Below are 12500 nucleotides of genomic sequence, written 5' to 3'. Positions count from 1 at the left end.
ACTAAACTGACTCTGATGAGCATCTAATGCATCATGAAAGCAACATACCTATATACAGAGTTATACATGCATGCATGCATTTTTAGTTCAATTTAATAGTAAATGATAAATGGACCGAAGCCAAAGACCAGAACAGACGGCTTAATACCAACACATGCTTACACACACACACACACACACACACACACACACGCACATCAACAGTCATGATGAAATGCATCGCTCACAGCTTGTCAAACACCTCAAACCTACATATCAAAAATAAATATCAGTGTTTGCTCAAGATCAATCAAGATCTGACTTATTCTGGTCTAAAATGTTCAGTCCAATCAGTTCCCGATGGAGAAAATACACTTTTATCTCCAGTTTGACAAAAAAAAATATGTAATTTTATAAAAGTATAAAGGGTTGCAAAATGCAAATAGTTTAATGTTGACTTGATCTCAGTGTGTGAAACAGCAGCTCTCAGATGGTGCAATTCAACCCACAAAACTGTAAAATGATGTCAGTCTGCAGAAAGCAGAAGGCTTTATTTATGCAGTTTCATGTTGTTTTTCCCTCTAACCAGACGTTTGCTCTTTGACTTTACTTCCCCGACTGACACAGTCCTCTGATTCACTTTAAATGTCCCGCGACCTGCAGCTAAACTCACATTTTCCCTTTACTACAGAGAGATGAGTTCACCTCTAAATGTTTAAAATATTCAAATGCTTAATGTTTTGGAAGAAGTCTCTTCTGCTCACCAAGTCTGCGTTTATTTGACTGCAATACATCAAAAATTGTGAAATAATATTACAATTTATAACAGCTGTTTTCTATGTGAATAACTGATCAAATGTAATTTATTGCTGTGTATTACTTGCATTCTAATATGATGATTTGCTGCTCAAGAAACATTTGTGATTATCATAAAAATATGAGTTTTTTAAATAAATCAATGCTTTTATTCATCAAGGATTCCTTTAATTGCTCAAAAGTAACATTTATAATGTTACAAAATAAATAAATGCTGTTCTTTTGAAATTTCTATTCATCTGTGAATTCTTAAAAATAAAAATTTCTGAAAATAATATTGTGCAGCACGACTGTTTTCAACACTGATAATAATCAGAATCAGTAAATCAGTATATTTTCATGATTTCTGAAGATCATGTGACACTGAAGACTGGAGGAATGATGCTGGAAATACACAGAAATAAATTACAGTTTAACAGATATTCACACAGAAAATTCTTCTAGAAAGTTATTTTACATTGTAATAATATTTCACAATTTTTACCATGTTTTTGATCAAATAAATGCAGCCCCGGTGAGTGGAAGAGACTTCTTTCAGAACCATTAAAAAGTCTTGATTATTCCAAACCAGTTTGGCAATATTTCAAGCTAATTGTTAGATTTGGGTTTGTTCCTCTCACAAATCTTTTATATAACACGTCAGCACTACAAGCTTGAACTGAATCTTTGTTCACTATAAATCAGTGCTTCAGCTCATCAGAAAGTGCATGTTTATGAGGTGTGTGTCTCGTTCATCAGTGTAATGTTGTGGTACACTAACAGCTCCACATGAACCGGAGTGTGTCAGATCGCTGCAGGGCCGATGGCCTGAGACCATGCTGCTTTTTTCACAGCAAACTTAAATGGTGGTGCCTGATTCACACCTGAGCTGAGAGCTCACACACACACACACACACACACACATACACACACAAGACGATGCAAAAGTGTATTTTCACAAAAAAGCTAGTGAAAACTAAAAAACCCGTCTTGAAAGCTACACTGTTAAAAACTATTCTAATTTGAATGGTAAAATACTGCAGTAAAAAATTATTAATTGGTTAATGATTAATTTACATATGTGCAAAACTGCTCTAAATCTAACGGGACATCTGATGGGAATCCTACAATAAAATACTGATTTGGGTATTAAAAATTGTGAATTGTGGCACAAGTTCTTGTGTGAAACATTGTCTTGCATTCAAATACCAGTTTCTTCTTATGGTTTTCTTATTCATTGAATACATTAGAGTTTGTTATGTTACATTTTCTGTTGTTAATTGCATGTTAATTGCATTATTTTATGGTGTTTTGAATGACAGGGTGCACCTTCTATATATTAGTGTTTCAACATTGTGATGATCTTTGATTCATCTTCCTCTGTGTACAAAACACATTTTAATAATTTTAACTATTTAAGGTAATGCAATATAATATTCCTTTTTTTTTTTTTTTTTTTTTTTTTTTTTTTTTACCGTAAACTTAATTTCAATCAGGAAAACATAAAATGTCATATTTCACATTTTTTATTTCTAAAAATATATTTTACATTTTAAGGTTCTGGCAACTTTTTTGTTTTCAGCATTTTATTTTATTTATTAATTAATTTTTTTAAGTGCATGATAGCACTGACATGTACTTTACTGCAACTACTGTTATTTGGTGAACATCAGCAGCTCTAAAACACAGTAAGAGCAGCAGTTTTGAGTCATTTATTTATTTAACTCATCCTCTCTGGTTTCCAAACTGTCTACTACGATTAGCAGTTTTTGCTGACTTGAGCGTGTTACTCAGACACGACACGGTAACACAGTGGTTTAGACACATCTGCAGCTAAAATAAGAGTGCAGTCCTGTTCCTTATGCCACATCAACACTTAGCTTTCTAGCTTAAAATATAACATTACGTATAGCATTTTTATGGCATGGAAAGAAAGCTTTGGAGGAACCATGAAGAAACCAATCTTGTATCTACACCCACTCAACTGCTAATTTAACCAGATATAATCCAAAAACTCAGGATTTATGATAACATTGACTAATGAGTCCATTGTTTAATTAAATATAATGATGATAAAGAGTAAGCCAGATAAAGAGAAACAAGTGCAGTGCATCAGATAGGAAACAAAAGACTGTATATATGGAGAAACGGGGGAGAAATTATTTATTTTTAGCGGTGAAGGCAAAAAGATAAATAAAGATGGCTAAAAGACATTATGATTGGCTGGTTTTTATTACAAAACATATTATATTATAGACCGGAATGATAATACAAGAACATAACATTAATATAACAATGCACTATTCATTTATTAATTATTTCACCATTATTAAGGGAATTAAGTATACCATTAAGAGTCCATGTTGCTGTTTTGGGCTGTCTGAGGTGGTATTATTTTTTTTTTTTTACATTTAAAAAAATAATCACAAAGAATGCAAAAATGTCCAAAATGCAAGACGAGTACTGCTATAAAGATATTTTATATAAAGTGAAAAAAGCATTATTTGTGAATCATTTTGGCACTTTTTACTCAAAGACTAATGACAAATAGAAAACCTATGCTAAAAAAAACAACAACAACAACAAAAAATGTTGTAATAATATATATAGCATAACAAGAAATGCATAAGCCAGCTATTTCTGACCAGAAACAACAAAAGGTGAAAAAAAAGGAACAAAAATTATATATTTTTTTGTGAAGTTATGATACCCCATGTGAGAGTCCAATCCAATAACATTAACTAGCTTTTTTGAAGAAAATGAAAATCCTCTCCAGATCAAAATGAGCGCAACATAACAATAATGATGTTTGTTTATAAAAGGTTTTAAATGTTCAGCGAGTGTCAGTGCTGTTCCTGTTCATGCATCTGTGTCTCAGGATGCTGTGAGAGTCACAGGAGCTGTTCACAAGCCGCGGTGCTGAAACTGCCTCACATTGCCTTCAATGAGCCACTGACTCACGCTTAATTGAGTGAGATTAGACGCGGTCGGAGGGCAATGCTGTGAAGATACTCGCACTGGTATCGCCTCAAAACAGAGGCAACATCTGCAGCTGATATCACCAAACATACTGGAAACACATCATTACACTTTCATATATAACAACCGATAATGTTGACATTCGGTCAGTACTGTGGGATATCTTAAAGCAATGCCACAGTGCATGGAAACTGATCATATGTGGTATTTTCACTGATTAAACTGTTTTTACAGCGTGTTTAAGCGATTGCAGATGTTTGCTTGTCTTTCTGTCTTTGGTGTGTGGCTCTGATTATGCAGCGGTTGATGCTGATCTCAGGTTAATAATAATGATACAGGATGAGGTACAAAAGAGAATGAGAAACAATACAGCTCTGGATAAGCTAAAACAAGGGAATTTGAAACCAAATCTCTTTCAAGCTTGAGATGTGCCTCTAAATTACATTAGATTGGATTTCTTCAGCTTGTAACAAGAACCTTCAAACACCAACACAATGTGTGCATGAAATCTGAGCGTCAAAAGATTCTCTGGGTGAATAAAATCTATACATATCACAAAACAAGCTTTCAGAGTGTTATAATGAACCACCAGAAACCATGTTCTGCTGCTAAAACAATCTCCAATTAACAACCGTCAAATGCATGAAATGCACGACAGAAATGCAGCAGATGACAGTTAATTACTAGACCTTCACCATGAAGAACACGAGTCTCGAGCAGAATGATTCATTGCCGTCAAAACATCTCAAAGGCCTCAAAATCACCTCGGACTTCAGAGGGTTAAAAATTTCGCACTTTTCCACAAGGAACTGGAGTCATATGTATATCATGAATCCGGCTCTAAACTGAATTATTAATACCATTAACATCGCACTATTGCTACAATCCTTTTAGAATTATATAATCAGCGACCGGAAAGAATTGCAGCATCTTCTCTTGCCATAACTTCTGCTAAATGCATGACATGCACAACAGGAATGCAGCAGATAACAACAGTTCCCAGTCATGAAGAACAACAGCCTGAAGTCCCAAACAGAACGATTCACTTTAGGAAATAAAAGCTCTTTGGGCAGATATTCATCTGAAGCTTTTTAGCTTTTATAGCTTTTTGGGAGTAAGAGAACAGACAGAGGAAATGTCACATCATGTTCTAGCTACTAGAACAATCCTGCCACACTGTAAACATGTGAAGCCCAAAAACAATCATTACACAAGGGTACTTTAGGCTCTAAACCGAACACTTAATGTTAAAGAAGCACAAAAGAACCTTTTGTTAGAGGGATATATAAAAGCAGCATCTCTTGTATCGCTCGAGGAATCACGACCCCGCTGAGCATCGCATCAAAAGCACGCGCAAAAGCGAGATGATGCCAGTGCGTCTCCAGAAGCTCTTTGTTGTGATGGTACTCACACGTAAGCGTGGTAGATGAACGCCCATCCGCGAGGTCTCTCCAGAACATTGTAGAGGAAATTCTGCAGGCGTCGGTAGAACGCGTTGCGCTTCGGCGGCCTCTTCCCGGAGATGCTGGAGCGCTGTTTGCTCAAGATGCTGCCGCGCTTCGTCGCCTCCGCGCCCGCGATCAGCAGCGCGCCGTCTCGGCTCGACTCCGTCCCTCCCGCCTCGAGCCCCACGAAACCCACCTTCAGCTTCTTCTCGGCCTGCGGGGCGGGATACACGCCGCCGTTGCGGGATTTCTGCACCATGCTGGAGGTGCTGCTGTCGTCATGGAGATCCGCTGGTGCTGATGCTGCGGGTCTTCCGCCCTTCGCCAGGTGCGAGCATCACTGCGCGCGAGAGGTGCGCGGCGCGGAGGAACAAGAAACCAATAGCGACGCGAAGACGATCTGCAGCCTACCTCTCTCTTTCTCTCTCTCTGTCTCTCTCTGTCACACACACACCATCCCTCTTCACTCTCTCTCTACACAGGTTTGACTCTCTCTCTATCTCTCCCTCTCTCCCTCTCTCTCTCTGTCTCTCTCTCTCTCTCTCTCACACACACACACACACACACACGCACAAACGCAAACCCTCACTCTTCACTTTCTCTCTCTCTCTCTCTCTCTCTCTCACTCACTCACTCACACCCTCCCTCCCTCCCTCCCTCTTCACTCTCTCTCTACACAGGTTTGACTCACTCTCTCTCTCTCTCTCTCTCTCTCAAGTCATCTTTATTTATATAGTGCTTTAAACAAAATACATTGCGTCAAAGCAACTGAACAACATTCATTATGAAAACAATAATAGTTAAAGGCAGTTCATCATTGAATTCAGTGATGTCATCTCTGTTCAGTTTAAATAGTGTCTGTGCATTTATTTGCAATAAAGTCAACGATATCGCTGTAGATGAAGTGACCCTAACTAAGCAAGCCAGAGGCGACAGCGGCAAGGAACCGAAACTCCATCGGTGACAGAATGGAGAAAAAAACCTTGGGAGAAACCAGGCTCGGCTGGGGACCACTTCTCTCTCTCTCTCTCTCTCTCTCTCTCTCACACACACACACACACACACACACACACACACACTCCCTCTTCACTCTCTCCAGAGCTAGTTTTGGTGTTGAGAAGGTAACTAGTCCTGTTTGAGTTTCCAATGCAAGCATCTTACAGGACCTTATAGCCATAAATGATGCTTGTTTTATTTCAGATCTAGAATTAAGAGATAAATGGGCTTTTTGTGGTTTAATTAGCTTAAGTTGGTCGCCCTTCTTGATCACAAAACCATTTGAAACCAGCCTACAGACTCGCCTGATTATTTATTTTTAACAGCAGGTTAAGGGAAAGTTTTATTTATTTATTTATATTGTTTTTAAATTTGAACTTATATTGCGTAACCTGTTTGGGGCACGCATAGTAAACTTATAGCTATAAGTGATGTTTGTTTCCAAACCCTAGATGAAACCTGTGCTGGATAGTGATGGTTGGAGGTGAGCCGATGTCTCACACAAGGGAATATGACAGTATTGATGAATGGATGTATTATTGATCACCGTCTGAGTTCTCTCTGGGAATCAAAGGCCATGTGAGAAAGCCAAAAATCACTGGCAATTTAACATAAGATCGACCAAAAACACAACAAACATTTGTTTTCTGATGAAAAAATAACCAGCCACGAAAGCTTATTTATCAGAAGAGCGGCTGTGATAACTCATCAATATCTGAGCGTGTTTGTAAGAACAAACGCAGAGCTGCTTTTCATCTCTTCTGGGTTGTGTTGCCATGACAACATCTCAGCTAACAATGAGTCCTTTCAGGATGTGCGTGTTCATCATCATCATCATCATCATCTTCATCATCATTCTTACAGTACAGATGATAATGGTAATCATAAAGCATCACAGAATCAGCAAACACTGCTAAAGGACATGTCAAATAAAACACACTTACTGTACATTTACAAAGATGAACAGTTGAGAACTGAAACGTAAAGTCATTCATCATTATACTTTGATAGAATATCTCATAAACATGTGTTTATATTTCTTATAATATATATCTCATAATTCTGAGGTTATATCTCTTAATAATGAGTTTATACCTCATTAATTTGAGTTAAAATGTCACAATCCTGATTTTTTTCGGAGTTTATATCTCATATTTCTGAGTTCATCCAAAGTCCTTTTAGGCAAGTCGTGCCACTCGGCCGCCATCTTGGCAGCTATTTCGGACTAACAAGACCAGCTCCTAACTAAATAAATGGTGAGAGAGTCAGAACTGCACTTTCATTGGTCACCGGAACATAAAAACTGCATGTATAGAAAAAAAAAAAAAAAAAAATCGCTAAAAAATAAGGTTTAAAACGCTTTCCCCCACAGGTTATACTTTTACTAATCATGCGCAAGGGTTCATGACACCAACTTTATTTACGTCTCTATCTAGAATGCCGGTGTTGTGCCAAGCACTTAAACAAATGCTCAGTGTCACGATATAAAATGCATCTTGTTAGCCCGATGCCTTCGCGTTGTTATCACCCTCTTCAATGTGGAGTCCATCTGATCTTCTACACCAGGCGGCAAGGAAGTCGACCGGAAGTTGAAGTCGGCCGGGTGCCGCCATCTTGTAGCAGAACTTCACTTGCGTTAGCATCCCATTGACTCCCATTCATTTTAGCGTCACTTTGACAGCGAATAACTTTACATCAGAGGCTTTTAAAGACTCAGTTTGTTCATTATTTATTTCTAAAGATACACGACAATGTATAAAGTGCTCCATTACCTTGTATGTTACATTATGGCCCCGTATAAACAGTTTTTGTAAAAATAGGCTAACGATTGCGTCATAACCACTCGGCTCTCTGTCACATTACCGTACAGACAGGAGGAGAAGCTCGCAAGCAATTAACTTAATATGGCGTACTGGCGTTACATTTTAAAATACTATACGAAATAATTAATCAGAATACTTACTCCTGCTCACTCACGACAAAGAGCTCCCCGCTCAAGCTCGCCGTCTCTGCAAGATTAACGATGGCAGTTTGCACGCACAGCTACTAGGTTACAGGTTGCTGACATCGTCAAGCTTAGTTTGAGTCTGCGCGTCAGAAACGGAAGTGGTAAAAAACGCTAAAAATGGGCTTCACTTGTCTCAATTGAGTTCCAATGGGGTCGCTGTGTCCATTTCTTTTACTGTCTATGTTCTACAGACGGCAACTCGCTGTTGCCAAAACGTCTCCGTTGTCGCAAAACCTCAACTGTGCGCATACGTCAGTGGAACCAGACGATAGGCTTAAATGTTTCCCGTTAAACAAACAAACATTAAACAGCACACAAACACTAAAGCTAATCCTCCAGAACAGACCATCTGGCTCTGCTGAAGATGAAGCCACTGAAGCTCAATGAAGCCACTCCATAAAGCCAAACGCTCTACTGTTGGTGAATGCTGAAGATGTTTTCTGAAAAACACACGGACTGATCAGTAATGGTGATCTTTCAGAAACTCACCATCCTATTAAAAAACTAAAGTTCTAAAAAAAAAGGGGTCTAGAAAGTACAGAAGTACTGTAACACGTTGGATTAAGTGTGAGATTTTTAAGTAAATGTCTGAAATAGTATTTTCTTGTAAAACATACTCCAATAATCTTTGTAAGTTACTTTGTACAAATAAAAAACTTGAAAATATGTAAATGCATAATAGATACAAGATCTTACACTTGTTATCTCACACTCAAGATGGAAGAACCAACAAAGGAAGACATGATACAAAGTGAGAAATTATGTAGAACGAGCCAATGGGAGCTCATTTCACCATATAAAATATAAAAAAGATCATTGCAACTTGTTATCTCATAATTCTTACTGTACTCAAAATTGCAATATTAATTTGGAATAAACAGAATTATCAGATATAAATTGAGAATAAACTCAGGATTATGAAATATAAATTCAGAACTGTGAATTATAAACTCAGAATTATGAGATATAATATAATCTCAGAATAAACTCAGGGTTACGAGGTATAAACTCAAAATTACTAAATATAAGAACAGAATTAGAAGATATAAATTCAGAATTACGGGATATAATCAGAATGAACTCAGCAATACGAAATATAAATTCAAAATTACAAGATATAAACTCAGAGTTACGAGAAATACATTTTGAATTATGGGATATAAACTCAGTATTATGAAATATAAATTCAGAATTACGAGATATATATTCAGAATTAAAGGATATAAAGTCAGAATTACAAGATATAAATTCAGAATTACGAGATATAAATTCAGAATTATGGGATATAAACTCAGAAATATGGGATATAAACTCAGAATTATGAGATATAAACTCAGAATTATGAGATATAAACTCAGAATTATGAGATATAAACTCAGAATTAAAGGATATAAACTCAGAATTATAAGATATAAATTCAGAATTACGAGATATAAACTCAGAATTACGGAATATAAATTCAGAATTAAAGGATATAAAGTCAGAATTAAAGGATATAAAGTCAGAATTATGAGATATAAATTCAGAAATATGGGATATAAATTCAAAATTATAAGATATAAATTCAGAATTACAAGATATAATTTCAGAATTACGAGATATAAATTCAGAATTATAAAATATAAACTCAGATTTATGAGATACTCTGATTTATGAGATATAAATTCAGAATTATGGGATATAAACTGAGAAATTACGAGATATATACTCAGAATTACAAGATATAAATTCAGAATTACGAGATATAAATTAAGAATTATCGGATATAAACAGAATAAAAACAGGATTGTGAAATATAAATTCAGAATTATGGGATATATACTCAGAATTACAATATATAAATTAAGAATTATGAGATATAATTTCAGAATTATTGGATATAAACAGAATAAAAACAGGACTATGAAATATAAATTCAGAATTATGAGATAAAAACTCAGAATTACGAGATATAAATTCTGGTATGTCATAATAAACACGGAACTGGAAGGAAAAAGTTAGAATTGCAAGATAAAACATCAAAGTTATAATTTTTATAATTATTTTAAACTCTGTGACAGAAACAAAAACAACAAAATTGTGAGATGCAAACGCAAGACTTGAGATAGCCAGAAGTATGAGATATGAACATGCAAAAAAAAACTAAATCAAAAACTCAGAACTGTGATATAAATATATATATATATATATCAGGCAAGATGGACACTTGGCACTGGACCCCAGGAACCCACGGCGGGACGAGAGCCAGAACCTTACGGGGCCACAAAACCTTCTGCTGTCCTGAACAGAGCTCACGGCATCAGATCCTGAGATACTGCACGCTTACATGGGACACAGACAGGATTTCAATGACCTGACAATATGACAAATACCTTCATGCAAAGGGAGTTGCTTTGGATAAAATTGTCTGTCAAATGCATAAATGTAAAAGTAAAATAAATATTTATTTCTGATGCTATTACATTAATACCAAAGCCAGTATATACCATTTTACTAATATTTTTGTATTCTTTCCATGTAGAAATGTCTAAACATTCTTGTTTATCTTTATTAACATACGTGATGCGCAAGATATTATGTCTTGTTTTCTGAAAAAATTCATTAAAATTAAGTGAGTTTAAGTTTTAAACAAGAACAAATGTCAGAAAAATAAACTAGTTTCCCCCTTTGATTTGATTTGTAAAAACCTTTAACATAACACATTTGTTCTGGAAATTCATGCAAATTAGCGCATGCATGTTTAACTAAATAATCACAGGTTTGCATAATTAAACATAATATTTTGGAAAACTTTAGTAATCATTGCAAAAAAAATAAATAAAATAAAAAGTTGACAATTAATCTTGATGTAATCAATCAACTGGGGAAAATACACTAGTTCTTCCTGTAGATTAGTTTATTTTCCTTGAAATTTTTTTTGCCAGATTTGTTATTTTTATTTTGCTTCGTAAGTAAATTAATCTTGTTTTAATAATGTTTGAATATTTAACAAGATTGACATTTGCATTGATGTTTTCTGATTGAAAGACATTGAGACATCTTTTCAGGTTTTAATTTGAATCCACATCTTTGAAGTTTGTTTCTCCTCTTCCACAGTAAACACACACCAAACGTAAAACAGTTGACAGCTTTATTCTTAAATTCTGAAGAGTTTAACCAAGTTTTTTCTTTCATATATTATCCACCTTATTCATATTATATTTAATTTCTAAACAACATGGTGAATTTTTTTTTTTTTTTTTTTTTTTCTGGCTGTTGACATTCGTTTTTGATTTATGAAATGATAAAAAGAGAAATTCAAAATCTTTTACTCTACATTTTAAGAATCTTCAGATTTCTGTTCTGGAAGTGTTTGCAAATTAGTGCATATTTTACTAGATAATGATGTATTTGCATATTTAAGGTTTTTTTTCTCTGCTTCAGCAGCACTTCTTCTTGATTTGAATTTGCATTTCTTAAAAACATGGTGAAAATGTGTTGTACTGGCTTTTTCCAGTGTTCAGATTCATGCAAATTCATGCATCTTTAATTAGATTTTACATTTTACATTTTTACATTTGCATATTTAAACAGAACAGTTTAGAAAACTTGTAATACAAAATTATTTTCTTAATCTGCTTGGATTAATTATGCGTATATATCTATTATTCTGACTGTATCTAGTGCAGGAAACTTCTGGAAATAAATCATTAAAATGCATCAAAATGCATGCATGAATGCTCTATAAATTACTAAATACAACGTATAATACTAAATATATATTTTTAAAAAATAATGTTATTTAATAGTTTTTAAATACTTTATTATTATTAAAATAATAATAAAATTACAGTTGATTTTTTAAAAATATGTCTGAACTATTAATTGAGCATAAACTATTAATGAGGCATATATATAAATATAATTAAATAAATATAAATATAAAAAATCAATTTGGTTTGTTGGGTAAACTATTATCTAACATAAAATTACTGGCTTAATGTTAATCATCTCAAATAACCCAACACAAATCAGGGTTTTAAATGATTGTTATTTATGTTTTCTTTTTTTATCACCGTCTCAATAATTCATATTACTAACTACAAACCTCATCCTCACACACACAAACACACACACACACACACACACACACACACACACACACACACACACACACACACATGACTGTTATCTGATAGGTATTTCATTAAAATCTTTATTCCATTACATGTGTTACATTCAATATCCAATGTTTGGTTTGGACACATATATGATGGCATAAATACAAACAAGTGTTCTCCTAATCAATAATATAAGAT

General features: G+C 34.7%; 1 protein-coding gene across 1 annotated transcript in view; it reads right to left on the bottom strand.

Annotated features, from left to right (window-relative positions):
* Nucleotides 1–12383: 12383 nt before the first annotated feature.
* LOC127948734 (ral GTPase-activating protein subunit beta-like) overlaps nt 12384–12500 on the bottom strand; it is a 6913-nt gene continuing 6796 nt past the window's right edge. Inside the window, exon 8 of the mRNA XM_052545397.1 lies at nt 12384–12500. This exon is cut by the window's right edge and continues 1332 nt beyond it. The gene's annotated coding sequence lies outside the window, so the exon portion shown is untranslated.

The sequence above is a fragment of the Carassius gibelio genome, chromosome B1 (assembly GCF_023724105.1).
Source record: "Carassius gibelio isolate Cgi1373 ecotype wild population from Czech Republic chromosome B1, carGib1.2-hapl.c, whole genome shotgun sequence".
Lineage (NCBI taxonomy): Eukaryota > Metazoa > Chordata > Actinopteri > Cypriniformes > Cyprinidae > Carassius > Carassius gibelio.
This window is presented reverse-complemented; position numbering and strand designations above follow the sequence as displayed.